Source organism: Brassica napus, chromosome C9 (genome assembly GCF_020379485.1).
Source record: "Brassica napus cultivar Da-Ae chromosome C9, Da-Ae, whole genome shotgun sequence".
NCBI lineage: Eukaryota > Viridiplantae > Streptophyta > Magnoliopsida > Brassicales > Brassicaceae > Brassica > Brassica napus.
In genome coordinates, this window is record NC_063452.1 from 29,086,126 (window position 1) to 29,105,708 (window position 19,583).

At 30.8% G+C, this 19,583-nt stretch overlaps 1 non-coding gene and 1 pseudogene across 1 annotated transcript; one reads left to right on the forward strand and one right to left on the reverse strand.

Annotated features, from left to right (window-relative positions):
* Positions 1-261: 261 nt before the first annotated feature.
* On the reverse strand, positions 262-368 carry LOC125593561. The gene has a single exon (XR_007329464.1). It is a non-coding gene; the product is annotated as a small nucleolar RNA R71 (small nucleolar RNA).
* Positions 369-7,704: 7,336 nt separating this feature from the next.
* LOC106446292 lies at positions 7,705-11,860 on the forward strand (annotated as a pseudogene).
* Positions 11,861-19,583: the final 7,723 nt, after the last annotated feature.

Below are 19,583 nucleotides of genomic sequence, written 5' to 3' on the forward strand. Positions count from 1 at the left end.
CTCAACGTGATCGAGAACAACAAGTATCATGGCTTGGCTCTAGAGGACCCATTTGATCACTTGGATAGGTTCGACAGCTACTGTGGGTTGTCAAAAACAAATGGTGTGTCTGAGGACGCCCTGAAGCTGAAGTTATTCCCTTTCTCTTTGGGGGATAAGGCACGTCAGTGGGAGAAGTCTCTACCCAGCGACTCTATCACCACTTGGGATGATTGCAAGAGAGCATTCTTGGAGAAGTTCTTCTCTACTTCAAGAACTGCTAAGCTGAGAAATGAGATTTCCAGTTTTCAACAGAAGAACTTAGAAGGATTCAGTGAAGCCTGGGAGAAATTCAAGGGCTACCAAGCTCAATGCCCACACCATGGTTTCTCTAAAGAGAGCTTGCTGAGTACCTTCTACAGAGGTGCCCTTCCTAAGTACAGAGCCAGATTGGATACAGCTAGCAATGGGTTCTTCTTGGGGAGAACTGAGGAAGATGCAGAGGTGCTGGTTGACAACATGGTAAAGAGTGATGCAGTCTACAGTGGAGACCACGACAGAAGCAGTCGAACAGATGATAAGCAGACGAGGAAGGAGTTAAAGGCTCTACAGGATAAGATAGACATACTCATTGCTGATAAATTCACCCAAGAGCAGCTGAACTTTGTTGGTAACCCAAACCAAGATGCCCCACCTGGGGTCAATGAGGTTGAGGGTTGGAAAGTCAAGAAGACCTGTGCTTCATCAACAACAATGGTAGTTGGTACAGGAAAGAGCCCAACTTTCAGTACAACAACTACCAACACAAAACCTATCCTAACAACCAACAGAGTGGTTATCAGCCTAGGAACAACCAGCAAGGCAACTATCAGCCTCAGCAAAACCCTCCTCCTGGTTTCTCCAACAAAGGGAACCAGTCTTCTCAACAACAAGCTAATCCTTCTACCTCTACTACTCAGGAAAGCAGCACTGATGTTCTACTGAAACAGATCTTGGAGTCTCAGACTAGAAGTGAAAAGCAGGTTGGATATGAGTTGAAGAACCTTCACTCCAAGATTGATGGAAGTTACAATGAGCTCAACAACAAGTTCATGGCTTTGGAAAACCAGTTTGCTTCCATGACCACTCACCAGAATCGCCAGCAAGGGTCTCTACCTGGAAAATCTGAGCAAAAACCCAAGGAGTATTGCAATGTTGTCCTCTCTACCACTTCTTCAGGGATTGAATTGAGTAACCACAAGAAAGAGGTAGATGAAATTGAAAGATTGGTGTTTGGAACTGAGATTGAACAGGTTCAGCATCTGATTGTAGCAACAGCTGAAGCAAAGATTGTGAAGGAAGCTGACAAAATGGTTGAAGTAAAGATTTTGAAGGGAGATGCACCCATGGCTGAGAAACCAGTTGCGAAGAGAGCTAACCGGAAGCTGAAAGAAGTCAAGCTGGAGGACACCACTGAGTTGAGCAGTCACCCTATGACAAGCTCCCATTTCCACAAAGGGTCCTCACCAAAGCTCAAAAGAAGGTAATTTCCAAGTTCAGAAAAGACTTAAGTGATATTGGAGTTAAGCTTCCAGAGATCTCGGGTATGCGTGAGGCTCATGTCCAAATGATGCTCATCAAGGACATTGTAGACCACCAAGCAGAAGTAGCAGAGCTCCTCAACATTTCAACTTTGAAACTTGATCCAGCCATCACACCAAAGTTCTCCCTAAACTAGAATCCCAAGGGAAGTTCACCTTGTCCTGCTCCCTTGGTAAGCTCACCTTTGATGATGCTCTTGTTGATTCCGGTGCAAGTGTGAATGTGATCTCAATGGAGATGGTGAAGAGTCTTGAGATTGAACACATGGAGTCAGATACTTCCTCTCTCACGTTTGGGGATTCTTCTTCTACTACCCCTATTGGTCTCATCAAGGATTTCCCTTTGAAGATTGGATCTTGCACCATCCCTATAGACCTCACTGTCTTGAAGATGGCAACTGAGAAGAGAGTTCCATTGATCCTGGGCACACCATTCCTTACTACTGTGGGTGCTTGCATCGATTTCGCCAACAAGAAGGTCACACTCCTCAATGTCAACAAAGCTGTCTCTTACCCAATTCAGTCTCCACTGGATGTTGAGTATTATGGAACCATCACTTGTGGAGACCCCTACATTGAGAAGGATCCTCCTTCTCAACTTTCCACTTGAGGTACTTCTCTACTTTCCCTTGTATATACCATTTCATTTTTGCATATTAGCTTTCTCTTTTGGGTATCTCTCTCTACTTGACAACACAGAGACTGTGTCATTTAAGTTTGGGGGAGGTACCAAGTATTTGATCATGTTTGCTTTGATGTTGTTCATTGAGTCATGCATTGCATACCTATTTGCATATTAAAAAAAAAAAAAAAAAAAAAAAAATCATATAGATTGCATCACTTGCATTTTTAGGAGAGTCTAGAGCATATAGGTTGCATTCACTTGCATTGGGAGAAATGATTTTAAACGCCTTGTAAAGAACACTACGTTGCACCTGAGTAGCTTTTGCACCTCTCAAAAATACTTGTATGTTTCGAGCCTTGAAAACTCTTCCTGAAACTTGTTGATTGCTGAAACTCAGTCTTTGAAGCCAACTACAAACCCTATTTGAACTGAATGAACTTAATGCTTCTTGCTCATGGTCCCTTGTGTACTGAGTCATGGCTATACACACTTGAGTTGTCACATCCTTTATGCCAATCTTATTTTGACAAACTCTAGTGGTAGACCACTCCCAAAACCTTTCCCTTCTTTTAAGCTTTCATTGTTTGATGAGTGAGGCCTTCTTCGGAAAGTCTTACATGTGCATAATGTTGAGAGTATCGGGAACGACAATGCTTGATCTTCATTCTTGCTAGATTGGGCACTCTATTGTCTAGCTATAGGTGGGGGGTGAGAGTTGTGATTATGATTTGGGAGCAATGAAAAAGGAAAAGAAATGATTCTTTGTGTTTAAGTGAATTGTCTTATTGGGATAAGTAGAAAAACCTCTAGCTCAAGTTATGAAAAGTCTTGGCCCCCATCTAAAAAAAAAAAAAAAAAAAAAAAAAGAAAATATGAAAAGAAAAGAAAAAGAAAGAAAAAGGGGGCTAGCAAAGTTGTTAGGAGCTAATTAATGTTTTGAGGTTGTGAAAAATCCCTTGTAGATTTCAAAGAGAAGGAGTTAATGTTCTTAGGATCTTTCGGTGAGAGATGGGAGTTGGGTTTGACATTTGGGAATGATTGTGTAATTGTATGTTTGGGAAAAGGGTAGAACAATGGAGATTGAGCATTGTATGCATGAGTTGATCCCTTTCTTAGATATATTATGTGCAATGTCAAGGCTACTTGTTTTGAGAGTAAACCACCCTAAAGATCATATATTTTGAACCTCTTGACTCACTTGACTAAAAGCCTTCCCTTACCCAACCAAATGACTTGGACCAACTGACCATTTGCAAGAATTCACTTGATGTCTTATGCTTAATGAATGTGAGAGTTGGTTGATTTGAATGTGTGGATGCTTGATGATGAATATAAGGGCAAAAAGGAGTAGAGATAGGCCTAGAGAAGCTAGAGTGTAATAAGAGAGTGTGCTCATGTTGGATTAGATGTTGAATTGAGTGCTAGTTGTGTCTCTTTTGGCTAAGAGCTCCCATCTTCAAACCTCTCTCCCTATGAGTTCTAGAAAGTTCACTTGTGGACAAGTAAAAGAACAAGTTTGGGGGAGTTGATATCTTGCATATTTGCATTGTTTTATCCATTCATTCATAAACATTTTCATCATAGAGATTAGGATTTAGACATGTTTAGGTTGCATTTTGCATACATGAGTCTCTATTAGGTATTGGAGTACCACATGGAGTTCTTGGAGACATTTGGGTGCATTTGGAGCTCAAAAGAGGTGATAAAGGTGATAATTGGACGAGCAGAGCGTTGGGAGCGACTTCCTGGAGCGACTACATGAAGTCGCTGTGATACCCCTCCCAGTGCGACTTGCCAGAGCGACGATCCAAGGTCGCTCGCGTTTCCATGGCGAGACGACACCCGATGAAGCCCGGAGCGACGTCCTCAGAGCGACACAGCCAGGTCGCTCGCGAGGAGACGACCCGGGAGCGACGTCTTCGGAGGTCTTCGGAGCGACACAGCCAGGTCGCTCGCGAAGAAACGACCCGGGAGCGACCTCTCGCAGCGACGTGTCGAGGTCGCTCCGCGTCTATTTGTTTGGGCGAATTCATGATTTCTCAAGGGCCTTTTGGTCATTTCATTATGCACGTTTTTACTTCTGAAAACCTATGTTTTTAAACATCTTTTGTAGCCACCAGGGCAGATTATCTTTGATCTATTGAAAAATACACAAAAACTCTCTAGTGAAGTTCATCTCTTGGATTTTTGATTGTTATGTTCTTGTGTTCTTGTTGATTTCTTATCTATTTCTCTACATGATTAATCTGAAATCCAATATGGGTTTAAGAGGAATCATGGAGATTAGTGAGTAATCACCTTTTGAATTCATGGGTTAGGGAGATTAAGGGTGATTAGGTTAGTTTTAGGATGTTTTAGTGTAGATCATTCTTGTTCCTTGCTAGCAGAGTATTCCTAATGCATCTTCTGAGTTGGCCACTCAAAAGTTGATCAATAGGCATTTCCCACCCGAAAGGTGTTTGATGAAATGCCTGAGACAATTCTCCTAGGCTTTTAGTATACTTTGCCAAAGACATTTGTTGTTAAAGATGCTAAGATAGCTAATAGACTTGTTAGTAATGATTGCTTTCATATTATTCAACCAAAGACATTTGATGTTTGAGATATGTTAGCAAATGAGCATTCATCTAGACATAGAGCTTGCTTAGAATTGTGTCTAGGCTTAAGGTTGATAGTTTGATTGATCATTTGCCATCCTTAGTTCGATACTTGATCACCCAAGGTCTAATCCCTATGCCCATGAGTTCTCTTTTCCCTTAGTCAAGAAAGGATCATTCTGTTATTGCTTTTTAGTTCTAGTCATAGCTTAAAACCCATCTAAATCATTGGTTGCACTTAGATTAAGTGAGTACTTGCATTCTCAGTGCTTTGATATCCCTCAGAACTGGTTCGACAATCACTATACTACAACATTTGTCTTAGGAGCCCTCAAAACTCCTAACATCAAGACACACAAACCAAAAGCACATGAGACACTGTTCAATTCAAACACAAAGCACAATCAATTCAGTTCAGACACACAAACCAAAAGCACCATCAATCCGGTTCAATTCAAACCAAAACGATAATCAATCAATTTCAGACACACAAACCAAAAGCACAATCAATTTCGTTCAAGTCAAACCAAAAGCACAACCATTACATTTCAGTTCAGACACACAGACGAAATCAATTCAGTTCAGAGACAAAGATATGCGTGTTACCTTTATTATCATTGTAGTCGAACGTTGATGTCTCTTCACCTGAACCATCTTGATCCGAACAATCTTAGACGAACCTTCATGTCTCTTGATCCGTCAGATGAACATTGATATCCTCTTGATCCGAACCATTTCAACAGACACAGCAAAAAACCAAATAAAAATGGATCAGAGGTGACCGATTACATGAAGCAAACAAATCATAAGAAGAGACACCAAAAGCTAGATCATATAAAGCAAACACATCAAAATAACAGAGAAAGACCAAAATCTAAGACATGCATCAGTTAAAAGATTAAGACATAAAAAGAAAAATACTATGCTTTACCTTTCGCTTCGTCGAGTTCAGCAGTGGAGAGAGAAATAGAGGTTTTCCACCGTCGAGGAGCGCCGTCGAGCCACCGAAAGAGACGCCGTGATTCTTCCCCGAGGAGAGATGACGAAAGAGAGGCGGAGTGGTGGAGGAGAGCTAGAGAGACGCGTCGTCGTCAATCAAATTGGACACAATCGATGAGTCCACCTACAGATACGAGGTTTCCACCGAGACAAAGGCCGACGGCTTCAACCGATCAGTGAGAAATCGATAAACACCGGCGGATTCGACGAGGAGAGGTGAAGAGACGCGGTTTCGTCTACGAGAAGGAGAGAGAGACGCCGAGTGCTTTTGTAGAGAGAGAGAGAGAGAGAGGTGTAACCAAGAGCGAACACGTGTCCCACAAAACCCGGTTCTTCTACCCCTCTTTAAGCATCGTTTCTTCACATTAATCCTATTTTTATTTTATTTTAAATCTCTTATATATTAATTGAGAAACATTTGAAAAGATGTAACCTCAATTTTTTAATAATTAAAAAAGACCTCTTGCTTATGCGTCAATCAATTAGGTAGTTAATTAGTCTTACGTGTCAGCCTCACATTGAAATTGAAAAATATGTTGGTCCAATTCGATTTTTATATCTCACTAGAAACATTTAATACTAACTATATGATATCATATGATATTAACTAAAGCAAGGTGGCTATTTATTATATATTATTTACTTAAATAAAACCTACGGAATTACCTAATGTGATTATGATATATATAATAATTAATTATTTTAAATAATGAAGATTTGCTAATAATTTGTATGTTTTATATTATTTTTTTTTAATTCTTTACTATTAAAATAAATTACACAATTATATTAATCATATATTAAAAAATTAGATTTTTTTTATATGTTGTATTTTGAATTTTTCAAAACGAGTATAAATTACTAAAACTGTTAAAAGTCTCACATAAACTTTTGTGATCAATGTTTAAGTTTTTTTCTGTAATAAGATACAATGATAATAAAATCATATAAATAATTAATTTTATTTTAATAGGTGTTTATGTTAATATATATATATACTTCATATCGTTTAAATTTAATTATATATCATATACGATAGATAAGATTGATTATTTTGATTTATTTATTCTATAATGATTGCGAGTAAACAAGAGCGGTCATTTGATTTATATGTGCAAGCCAATTTATTACATAATAGTAACTGATTTCTTAGCTATTTAATATATAATAATGATTTTATTATTTCATAATATGCAGAAAAATATAAAATAAGTATTTATTCTGCACAAGGCGCAGATCTTAACCTAAGTATGTATCTCTTTAATAATTTTGAATCTTAAACATTTTCTAAATCTCATGCCAAAATAAAAAAAAAGAAATGAGAATAAATTCAAAAATCAATATTTATATTGAGCAATAACTAAAATGACACAAAAAAGAGAAAAATATCGAAGATAGATAGGATTGACACGTGAACGTAAACTTCTCATAACCATAATTAACTTTTAATTTGCTAAATCATGATATAAAACCGAGCTGACATGGTTTCATTGTAACCAAATAGTAAGCATGATTCTTCGATCTAAATGTTAGGTTTTTATGCGATAAATAATTTTTTGACTTAAAATATTTTTAAAAATGAGATCAGTTCATTAGTAAACAAATTATGCAATTAACAAAATTTTTTTTAAAAAATTGTTTAAGAGCCAAATATATTAATTCTATCAATAATATAAATTTTTTTCCATACGATATTTCTTAAATAATTTTTATATAAATTTACCATGCGCAGGTCTTATCCTAATCCTAAATTAAACTAAGCACCCCTTAAGCACCCGCATTGAACATGGTCTTAGGGTTTGTCAAAGAGTCAAAGTCAATGCCTTATCTTCTAAACCTATGTCTCTAATTGGGTCCGCTAAGGAACATATGCAGACAAAACCCACATGGCCTCTTGATGTATTTTTTTTTGTTTTTGTCAACACTCACTTATATCCTCATCTATAGATCAAAGGAAATATTAACATGTAACATCTGTTAAAAATGAATCAAATCATAAAGAATTATCTACTTAAAGATGATAATACTAAAACTTAAAAAAATGAATATCTGGTCCAAGCTAGCAAATGTGTATATATAAGCACATGTACAGAATTATATATACGTATATTGTTATGGTAAAATAATTTCTTGGTAATACTATTAATTACAATTATTTATATGTATATGATACTTTTTAAGGTTTTTGCATCCAAATTAAGAGAACAAATAAATTTTCTATTTCATCTTTATTTAATACATTACTTTATTTGATTTCGTTAATTAAAGATCTAAAAGTAATGATAACAACGAAAAATTATCTGATATATGCATTGGTGTAAAATGATACTTATAATAATATAAATTTTAAAAGATTAAACGACACTTAATATGAAACAGATGAAGTATTATATTGTATAATTATTTTTTACTATACCAATTTAAAATATTGTATAATTATTCTTTATAATTCCTGGGGACATATTATATAATTACTTTCTTACCTATACAAGGTTTACAATGTTTTTATTCTTTAGTTATTAGTTTTTTTAAGAGATGACAAATTTGTATTTTTGATTGAAATATTGCTGTTTCCACTAAATTTTGTTTTCTAAAAAACAAAATTTAAAATTTTATTTATTCTTACGAATCAAAAATCAAATATCGGATATCGGATTAAAAATACATATTTTACCAGATTGTGTGAAAAAAATCAAATCCTAGAATTGCCTATTCAGACGAAACGAAGCAGATCATGAGTATTTATAACAATTCGGATATCCAATTGGTGCTCAGCTTTGATGTAAACACAAGCTTTTGGTTCTGTTTTTTTTTTCAATTCTAAAGTTTGTGAATCCCATCGCTTTCCTCTGTTTTTGAATGATTTTATGCGAATCTGATATATTATAATAACTGAGAATCTTGAGACCATTTCACCATGTGCTTGCTTAGTTTCCTAAACTACCTTTATTATATGTTGTTGTGTACAGAGTATATGAGTCCATATCATTGCTTTGATCTTTATTATTTTCTATGCTACTAATACTTGTACTTGTTTGCTGGAAACCCAGAGTCTTGACTTGATCTAGTTTCAATTTTATATCTATCGAATTTGAATATCATTTATTTCCGCGAGTGAGGTCTCTCTCTATGTCTTGCTGTTTTCTTTGACCAACTGGTAGGGTGCCCTAGGAGTCAACGAATCTGTCATTTTCTCAATGCATAAATCTGCAGAAAAAGTCCATATACAGTATTTGAATTATTATTTTTTGATTAACCACAGTATTTGAATTTGAACTTCTCTAACTTCTAAAAAGAAGCATTTAGTTTTTTATTTTTTAGAGGATGAAGCTCAAGATTTCATTTTTACCAGTCTTCTTGTTTTCCCTCATAGCCTTAGATTCAGCTTCAGCACAAGAAATATGCTTCAATGGATTCTTTAAACCCAATTCTACTTACGACTTAAACCGTCGTCAAGTCCTCTCTTCTCTTGCTTCTAATGTAACATCTCACAAGGGCTTCTTCAACTCCTCGATCGGTGAAAACCCCAACAGAGTATTCATCATTGGCATGTGCATCCCTGGAACAAAACCAGTGACTTGTTCAGATTGCATCAAAGCTGCATCAGACACCCTGTTGAAAAGCTGTCCTAACCAGACAGAAGCTTATACATGGCCAGATTCTTGCATGGTACGTTATTCCAACGTTCCCTTCTCTGGATCATACGATATTGGACCTTCTCATGTGCTGTACAAATCCGGAGTTCTCAACTCTAATGTAACAGTATTCGATAGAATTGGAGAAGACTTAATGGAACGTACCATAACTGAAGCTCCCACGAGGGCTCATGAACATAAGTATTATACAGCTGGTCTTGCTTCCTTGACAGCTTCCCTAACTATGTACGCGATGATGCAATGTACACCTGAACTTTCTACAGGGTACTGTGGGTTATGTCTTCGGACCAATCTTGATAATTATAAGTTATGTTGTCGCGATAAACAAGGTGGTTCTATTACAAGACCGAGTTGCTTTATCCGATGGGATGTGCATCCTTTTGCTGGAGCTTTTGAGAATCTTACATTGCCGCCTCCTCAACCTCAGTCTTTACCTCAGCCACCTCTTTCTTTGCCTCCTCCAGTAAGCAATCCGGCTAGTAAAACAGACAAAGGTAAACATTGTAACAAGAATATTGATGAAATAAGAAACTGAATAACTAATATGCAAGGATTGTTGGTGATTTCACGGCTTATGCAGATGGAGAAGCACTTTCCATAGGAATTATTGTGGCGATTCTTGTCCCTATCGTCGTTATATTGGTACTACTTGTGGTAGGATTCATGGTGTGGAGGAGAAGTAAAGCATACCAAACAGTTACAATTCAAGGTTTGTTGGTTCCTCTTTATGAAACTACCAGAAGTAACAAATATTGGATGTTGATGAAGATGTTTCACATTGTTTTTGCAGCTGGTGATGAGATCATACCACTAAACTCACTCCAATTCAAATTTAAGACAATCGAAGCTGCAACTGATAAGTTTTCGGACAGTAACATGATTGGGCAAGGTGGATTTGGTGAAGTTTACAGGGTAACTAGTTCTTTCTCTGAGGATTGCTACTTGTCTGTACTGAATCAGTAAGCATATTGTGTGTTTGTAGGGAAAGCTTTCAAGTGGAACTGAAGTAGCGGTCAAGAGGCTGTCAAAAACATCTAGACAAGGCGGGAACGAGTTCAAAAACGAGGCTGTTCTTTGCACAAAGCTTCAGCATAGGAATCTAGTTCGACTTCTTGGATTTTGTGTGGAACGAGAAGAAAAAATACTTGTCTACGAGTTTGTACCCAACAAAAGCCTCGACTACTTTCTCTTTGGTATGATATGAACTTAGTCAATAAATAAAAGTTTCAAAGTGTTTCCTTTTGTAGCTAATGAAACTATAGTTAGGAAATGTGTAGACCCTACAAAGCAAGGTGAACTGGACTGGAAAATGCGGTACAACATTATTAAAGGGATTACTCGAGGGCTTCAATATCTTCATTATGATGCATATCCTACGATCATACACCGTGATCTCAAAGCTGAGTAACATTCTCTTAGATGCTGATATGAACCCCAAAGTCGCAGATTTTGGCACCGCGAGGAGTTTTGGAGTTGATCAAACTCAAGCCAACACAAAAAGAATCGTTGGAACATAGTAAACATTTTCTCTTAATAACTTTTGAAGCTACTATTGTGATTGCTTTGTAGGTTTAAAACTGCTTCTTCATGTTGCAGTGGTTATATGTCCCCAGAGTATGCAATGCGTGGCCATTTCTCTATGAAATCCGATGTATATAGCTTTGGAGTATTGGTTCTGGAGATTATAAGTGGCAAAATGAATAGCAGCTTCTACCATATTGATGATTCTGATAGCAATTTGGTCATACATGTGAGTCTGTGAGCTTCCATTTTACTTGTGTATAATAAAACCAACGGATGTTAACTTAATTGGTCACATATGTTATTGTTAGGCTTGGAGGCTTTGGAGGAACCAGTCACCATTAAAACTAGTGGATCCGGCAATGGGAGAGAGTTATCAAAATGATGAAGCTTTTAGATGCATCCATATTGCACTGTTATGTATTCAAGAAGATCCTGCAGATCGTCCAATGTTGCCAGCGGTCATATTGATGCTCACTGATAGCATTACTATACCTGTGCTTCGGACACCTAGATTTTGCCTCTCAAGCATGGGTGATTTTGCCTCCCAGTCAACACTTAGTTCTACCAATGATCAATCGATTGGAGATTCAGATCTTCCTTGAAGAATGAAGTCTTTTTAGATAATAGAACTGTAATAAATCTATGGAGTTGTCATCATCTTCTCTTGTTTCCTGTCATTTGTCTAATTTATGAGATTTTTTTATATAAAATATAGACATTACAACTTGATTGTGTTACATACATGTGTAGCTGTCTACTTTTTTGACCCCAACCTTGGGTTGTTGACCACATTAAAGATTCAATTTTCTTTCATTCTTTCACATGTTGCCTTCTCTTTTTGTTTGGTTTTCTGTCACACTTGTGTAGAATATTGTAACATAATAATGAACGTTCACAACATTTCTCACTTTACTTGCTTAATTATTTGATTATATATTATGACGCCATATCATTGGTTGGTGGAGCTAATAGATTTATCATTTGACCAGCTTGTTGAGTTCGTCAATGTTAACGTTTCATCTCAAGTGAGAACACTATTTTATCTATTAATATAACATCAAATATTTTAATAACAGGATGGTATTCTCTCTATATCATGAGTCATCACTTAACAAAGTGTTTATTTTTTTCCGTTTTGTTCAGCTCATATGGATATTCTTGGTATCGCTTTTTCAACTTGAACTATAAATAAGCTGCAAAATCAAATAATCAGATTAATATATGTATACATGAATATGTTTAAAAGTTCAACAAATAAATTTGGACACTTACCTTTCAGATGAACACATCGTAATATTTTCGCAACTGAGTAGAATATATGTGTGCATTGTGGGAGTCTTCTTGACTCGACAATCAAACTTCTTTCAATTTTTCAACCAAACATCCGATTTGGAAAACAATGTATGGAACACCATCAGCAACGCAACATCACCATCGTCAGTTACATGTATATGATTAAACCAACGGATGTTAGCTTAATTGGTCACATCTGATATTGTTAGGCTTGGAAGGTTTGGAGAAACGAGTCACCATTGAAACTAGTGGATCCAACAATGGGAGAAAGTTATCAAAATGATGAAGTATTTAGATGCATCTATATTGCATTGTTATGCATTCAAGATCCTACAGATCGGCTAACGTTGCCAGCGATCATATTGATGCTCACTGATAGCATATACATAAATACCATTATTTAAAGGAAAAATAATTACTGACTACGTGAAGTATTGACCATCACATGGCTAACCATGCAAACTAAACTAATGTATGCCTATCTACACGAAGTATATGTTATGCATGACAACCTCTCTCAACTTAATGATGTAATGTGGTTAACATCACGAGTTTAGTTTCATTCATCCAAAAAACTGATGTATATGTCAAAGAACGTTTAAATATCTCGTTTCATCAATTAAAACATTACCGACCCTACCGTAATTTAACAAAAAATAGATTTTAACCAAAGTTTTAAAAGCATAAGAATATTTTTAACAAAATATAATTTACAAAATCAATATGTTTTAACATTTTTTATAAGTAGTGTTTTATATTTTAGTGTATTTGAAAACTATATAATTAAATTATTTTTATTTATATTAAATATGAAAGTTATATAAGATTTTATGTAATTTGTTTTTTTTTAAATTATTTTAACCTGTTTTCTTATGATTTTTTAATAAAATTTATGTAATTCATTTGATTAATTGTGTGATATATACTTATTTGATAAATTTTTAACTATAAAACTAATTTAACGTCAATTTACTAACTTTCAAATTGTATTTGCTTAAAACTTATGTAATGTCAACTTAAACCAAACATAATCTCGCATATATAATTATTAATTATATACTTTTAAGAATAAAAATAATCTAAGAATAAAAATCTAATATGAAAGTTTTACTCAGTTTAAATGAATGCAATTTTTGTTTATAAAAATGTAAATAATATAATTCATTAATTTAATTAATTTATATTAAAAAAATAAAATTGTAAATTGACATCAAATGAGTTTTATAATAAAAAATGATCAAATAAGTATATATCACACAAATAATTAAATGAATTACATAAGTTCTATTAAAAGTTAATAACAAAAACAGATTAAATAATTTAAAACAAAATTGAATAATGTATTATATAACTTTCATATTTAATATAAATAAAATAATATAATTATAAAGTTTTCAAATACACTAAAATAAAAATGTTAAAACACTACTAACCAAAATTTTATATTGATTTTGTAAATTAGATTTTGTGAAAAATATTCTTACGCTTTTAAATCGCGGGTCAAAATCTAATTTTAGTTAAATTACTTTCATGTACAATATATTTTAATTGATAAAACGGGAGATTTAAACGGTCTTGACATCTACATCACTTTTTGGATGAATGAAAGTAAACTCGTGATGTTAACTACATAACATCATTAATTTGAGGGATGTTGCCATGCATAACATATACTTCGTGTAGCTAGGTATACATTAGTTTAGTTTGCATAGTTAGCCATGTGATAAGCAATACTTCATGTAGTCAGCAATCATTTTTCCACTGTTTTATATCCTTTTGCCTAGTACAATTCTAATTAGGTTATTTAAATTCTTTTATATTTTTAATAAAACCACATAAATAATATAAATGAAATAACTTCAAATTATGTTATACATATAATGAATTTTAATGATCCTTTTCTTCCATTTCATAAAATACGTTTTATAAAATACATTATTAGTTATTTGGTTATGTCAAAATAAAAATACATTAAAATTAAAAGCCTAATAAATTTTATTAACAAAATATAAAATTATTTTAGTAATGGCAATTATGTATAATTTTATTTCATGAAACTAAATTTTGTAACTGGTCATTTTAAAAATTGATGTGAGATCGATACATAGAAAACTAAGTCCTCAAATGATATTATAGAAATGAAAATAAAAAATAACTATAAACTATAGATAACAATTTTTATTATACTTTTCAGAAAGGAAAATGAATAAAAAGGAACTATCTATAAGATTAAAAATATATAGATTTGATAATAATATTATAAATAGCATAAACTGATCATTTAATAACAAATTATTAAAAGATTATTTAATTTACAGCTAACTCAAAACCAATAAACAATTCAAATAAACAGCATTGAAAACTAAAATTATTATTGTCGCTTGATCTGAATCAAATATGACAATCAATCTTATATGTTCTTCTGCATTAGTAAGTTATTAAATTTTAATTGGTCGGTGAGCTTTAAAAATATTATTTATTATGTTTGTTTATGCAACTTTGAATGTCTCAACGTTTTATTTTTCTAATTTAATATCATATATCAAATTATACATAATTTTATATAATGTATTTATAAGTAAGAAGAAAAAGAAAAACCAAAATAAATAGAATTAACAAAATTAATTTATTTTAGCCTAGTTAGCTACAAAAATAGTTGTTATTCAGTTCAAAGAACTGATGCTACCCAAATATATCTAAAAATGTAGATAGCCAATTCAATCTAAATTCTTTTATTTAGTACTAGTTTCAATTTTTATAATGTTAATATTATACAAAAAAGTATATATAATTTTGTAAAATATATTTACAATTATTATAAGAAAAAGAAAAACAAAGCGAAATATAATATAATTAAAAAATAATTGTCATTCAATTCAAAGGAACTGGTGCAACCCAATATATTTAATATAGATAACAAATCCAATCTAAATTATTATATTTAGTTTTATTTGAAAATATATTTTTTTACTTTTCATACATATTAATTAAAAATAGCAAAAAATATTAACTTATTAGTATGATTTAATTATTTTGTAAATATTTATATATTTGCATGATCTTTTGAAAAAAAATCAATGGTCATGTTAACTTATACAAAACCGTAACAATCGTCACTTTAGCTGTTTTAATATATTTTTAAAATAATATATATCAGATTATTAAAATTACAAAAAATGAAATATAAAACTAAAACCTAACTAAATGCAATGAAAATTAGTTGCGTTTTATTTCAAATATATGCAACTCACCCAAACAATGAGTAACAACATCAATCATGATTCATATTCTCGAAATAAGAGGTACTAGATTTTGATCCGTGCAACTGCGTTGATGTTTGTTTTCACTTTTCTATACATAAATTATTATTTTAGAACATAAGTGGTATATATTTTTAACGTTAATCATATACTTAAATGTTTATATAACTATTTCCAATACAATAATTTTATAATTTACATGTTATAATTAATCAATTGTGTAAAACCGTATGTTTTTGTCACTTCTTATTATATATTTATCTTATTGTATTTACATTTAGTTATTAAGAAAATTAATATATTCATGAGAAAATATATTTGAAAATTATTTTGTATTTAATTTATGCTAAATTATGACCCGTCTTTCAAGGCTGAATTTCTTTTTACCACTATTTTTATGCTTATTCATTTTAGATAATATATTATTATATATACAAAACTCTAAGATATGTTACTTTTTATACATGAATTACATATTTTTCTAATTTTAAACCGTTCTGTCATCATATTATATTTTAAAAATAAATAGTTTATATTTTTCTGTGACAAAAAAATAGTTTATATGTATGAAAATAAAATTAATAAATTTATCAATTGAATATAGTTTTATCATATTTATTTTAGTAAAATAATTGTATTTTAACATGATCATGACTATAAAGTAGATAAAATAAAATATAATTTATTTGATTTTCATTTTATAAATGATAACTTAAAATACATTAAGTTATTGTTAAAATATTTTTACACAGATTTATTAGAATTTTTTAAAATATAAGATATAAATATATATTATATTTAAAATGAAAAGGTATTATGATTAAAGTAGTTACAAAGATTTTATATTATTAGCTTTAAAGAAAGGGAAATTGTCAAAAATATCATTTTCAAAGTAACATTTTTCATGTTTACACTAACCACTTTTACCCTCATCTTTAATGAAGACTAAAAGACATTTATAACCTTTGACAAAAAAACATACATTAACTAATATAAACTTAAAACATTAACTCTAAACCCTAAATCATCAACTCTAAACCGTAAACCATGAAACATCAAATTCTAAACCCTAAACCCCGAAACACCGAAACATCAATTCTAAACCCTAAACCCTAAAATTTCAAATCTAAACCCTAAAACATCAACTCTAAACCCTAAATCAAAACTTAAAACATCAACTTTAAACCCTAAACCACGAAACATCAACTCTAAACCCTAAACCCTAAACCCTAAACCCTAAACCCTAAACCTTCAAATCAAAACCCTAAAACATCAACTCTAAACCCTAAACGTAAACCCTAAACCTTATATTTTTCTGAAATTCGAACCCTAAACCCTAAAACCCTAAACCTTCAAATCTAAACCCTAAAACATCAACTCTAGGGTTTTAGGGTTTAGGGTTTAGGGTTTAGGGTTTAAGGTTTAGGATTTAGGGTTTAGGGTTTAGAATTGAAGGTTTAGGGTTTAGAGTTGACGTTTTAGGGTTTATTTTTTAGGGTTTAGGGTTTAGAGTTTACTTTTTAGGGTTTAGGGTTTACTTTTTAGGGTTTAGGGTTTAGTGTTGATAGTTTAGGATTTAGTGTTGATGGTTTAGGGTTTAGAGTTGAAGTTTAGGGTTTAGAGTTGAAGGTTTAGGGTTTAGGGTTTAGAGTTGATGTTTCGGGGTTTAGAGTTGATGTTTCGGGTTTTAGGGTTTATTTCAAAAAAAAATAGGGCTTAGGATTGATGGTTTAGGGTTCGTATTTAAAACAAAATAGGGTTTAGGATTTATGGTTTAGGGTTTAGGGTTTGAATTTCGAAATAGTATAATTCGGAAAAAAATTTAAATTTTTTTTTTTTATTTTTTAGATTTTTATTTATTTAAATATTTATTTATTATATATAAAGAACATGGACATAAGAGTCTTTTGCCACTTAATGAAGAATGTATTTTTGAAAATGTCCCTTTAGTGGTGGTAAAAATTAAAAAGTGGTAGCATGAAAATGGTAAACATGTAATTTCCTCTTAAAGAAATATATGTTAATTTTATACATGTATTATATAGTTTGCAAATGTTAACCCATCTTTGCAACATATTAGATTTTATTTTTGAACATAAATATTTTATACTTACGAAAATAAAATATATATAATATATAAACTTATAAATTTAATACAATTTTATTATATTTAGCTCAATATATTAATTTTCTTTTAATATGATTGATTGTGATTATATAATAGATAAAATATTATAGAATTTTTCATTTTTCATTTTATAAACGATAACTGAATATGTATAATAATATTTCAAACTAACTTCAAAATTAGTGAAAATATTTAAATATAATTTCGAAAATGAAGATCTTGTGAAAATATTTTAAAACAAATTTGTTAGAATTTTAAATATATTTATATTTAAAATGAAAAGATATCAAAAGATATTATGATTAAATTATTTTAAAGATTCTATGTATTATTAGTCTTAATAAAATACATTTAATAAGATTTCTAAGTGATGGTCCAAATTCAAAAATCACACATGAAAGAAATCATGACTTCTATTTTAATGTATAAGAAAGATTTGGTTTACAGAGTCAATATGAGTCTGTAAATGTCTTGCTGTAAAAAAAAATATATATATATAAAGATTTTGATCCACGCAACTGCGCAGGTGCTTGTTTTCACTTTTCTATACATAAATTATTGTTTTATAAAATAAGTGATATATATTAATAATGTTAATTGTATAATTAAATGCTTATATAACTATTTTAAATACAATAATTTTATAATTTACATGTTATAATTAATCTATTGTGTAAAACCGTATGTATTAGCCACTTTTTATTATATATTTATCTTATTGTATTTGCTTTTAGTTATTAAGAAAATTAATATATTCATGAAAAAATATATTTGAAATTTATTTTGTATTAATTTTATGCTAAATTTTGACCCGTCTTTCAAAGCTGTATTTCTTTTTACCACTATTTTTGTGCTTATTCATTTTAGATAATATATTATTGTATATAAAAAAAATCTAATATTTGTTAAGTTTAAGACATGTATTATATAGTTTTCTAATTTTAAACCATTCTATCATCATATTCTATTTTAAAAATAAATAGTTTATATTTTTCTGTGACAAAAAAAGAGTTTATATGTATGAAAATAAAATTGATAAATTTATCAATTGAATATACTTATATCATATTTATTTTAGTATAATAATTGTATTTTAACATGATCATGACTATAAAGTAGATAAAATAGGATATAATTGATTTATTTTTCATTTTATAAACGATAACTTATAATACATTAAGTTATTGTTAAAATATTTTTACACAGATTTATTAGAATTTTTAAAATATAATATATAAATATATATTATATTTAAAATGAAAAGATATTATGATTAAAGTAGTTACAAAGATTTTATATTATTAGCTTTAAAGAAATATATTTTAATTTTTATAAATGTACTATATAGTTTGCTAATGTTAATCCATCTTAGCAGCATATTAAATTTTATTTTTTAACATAAATATTTTAAACTTACAAAAATAAAATATATAAATTTAATTTAATTTTATTATATTTAGCTCAATATAATAATTGTCTTTTAATATGATTGATTATGATTATATAATAGATAAAAATATTTTAAAACAAATTTGGTAGAATTTTAAATATATTTATATTTGAAATGAAAAGATATCAAAATAAATTATGATTAAAGTATTTTAAAGATTCTATATATTATTAGTGTTAATAAAATACATTTAATAAAAAATTTAAGTGATGGTCCAAATTTAAAAATCACACATGAAAGAATTCATGACTTCTATTTTAATATATAAAATAATTAAAGCAGTGCAAAATTATTACTTAGAATAGTCTTTTATATGTTCAAAAAAAAGAATAGTCTTTTATTTTTTTTTATGCATATAAATTACAAACACCTAAAAAATAATACACAAGTGAAAGAATATATTTACAAATTATTACATTTTTCTATTTCTTTTCCCAAAATAACATATACAAAATTTTATATAATTTTACAAAATTATATTATAAATACAAG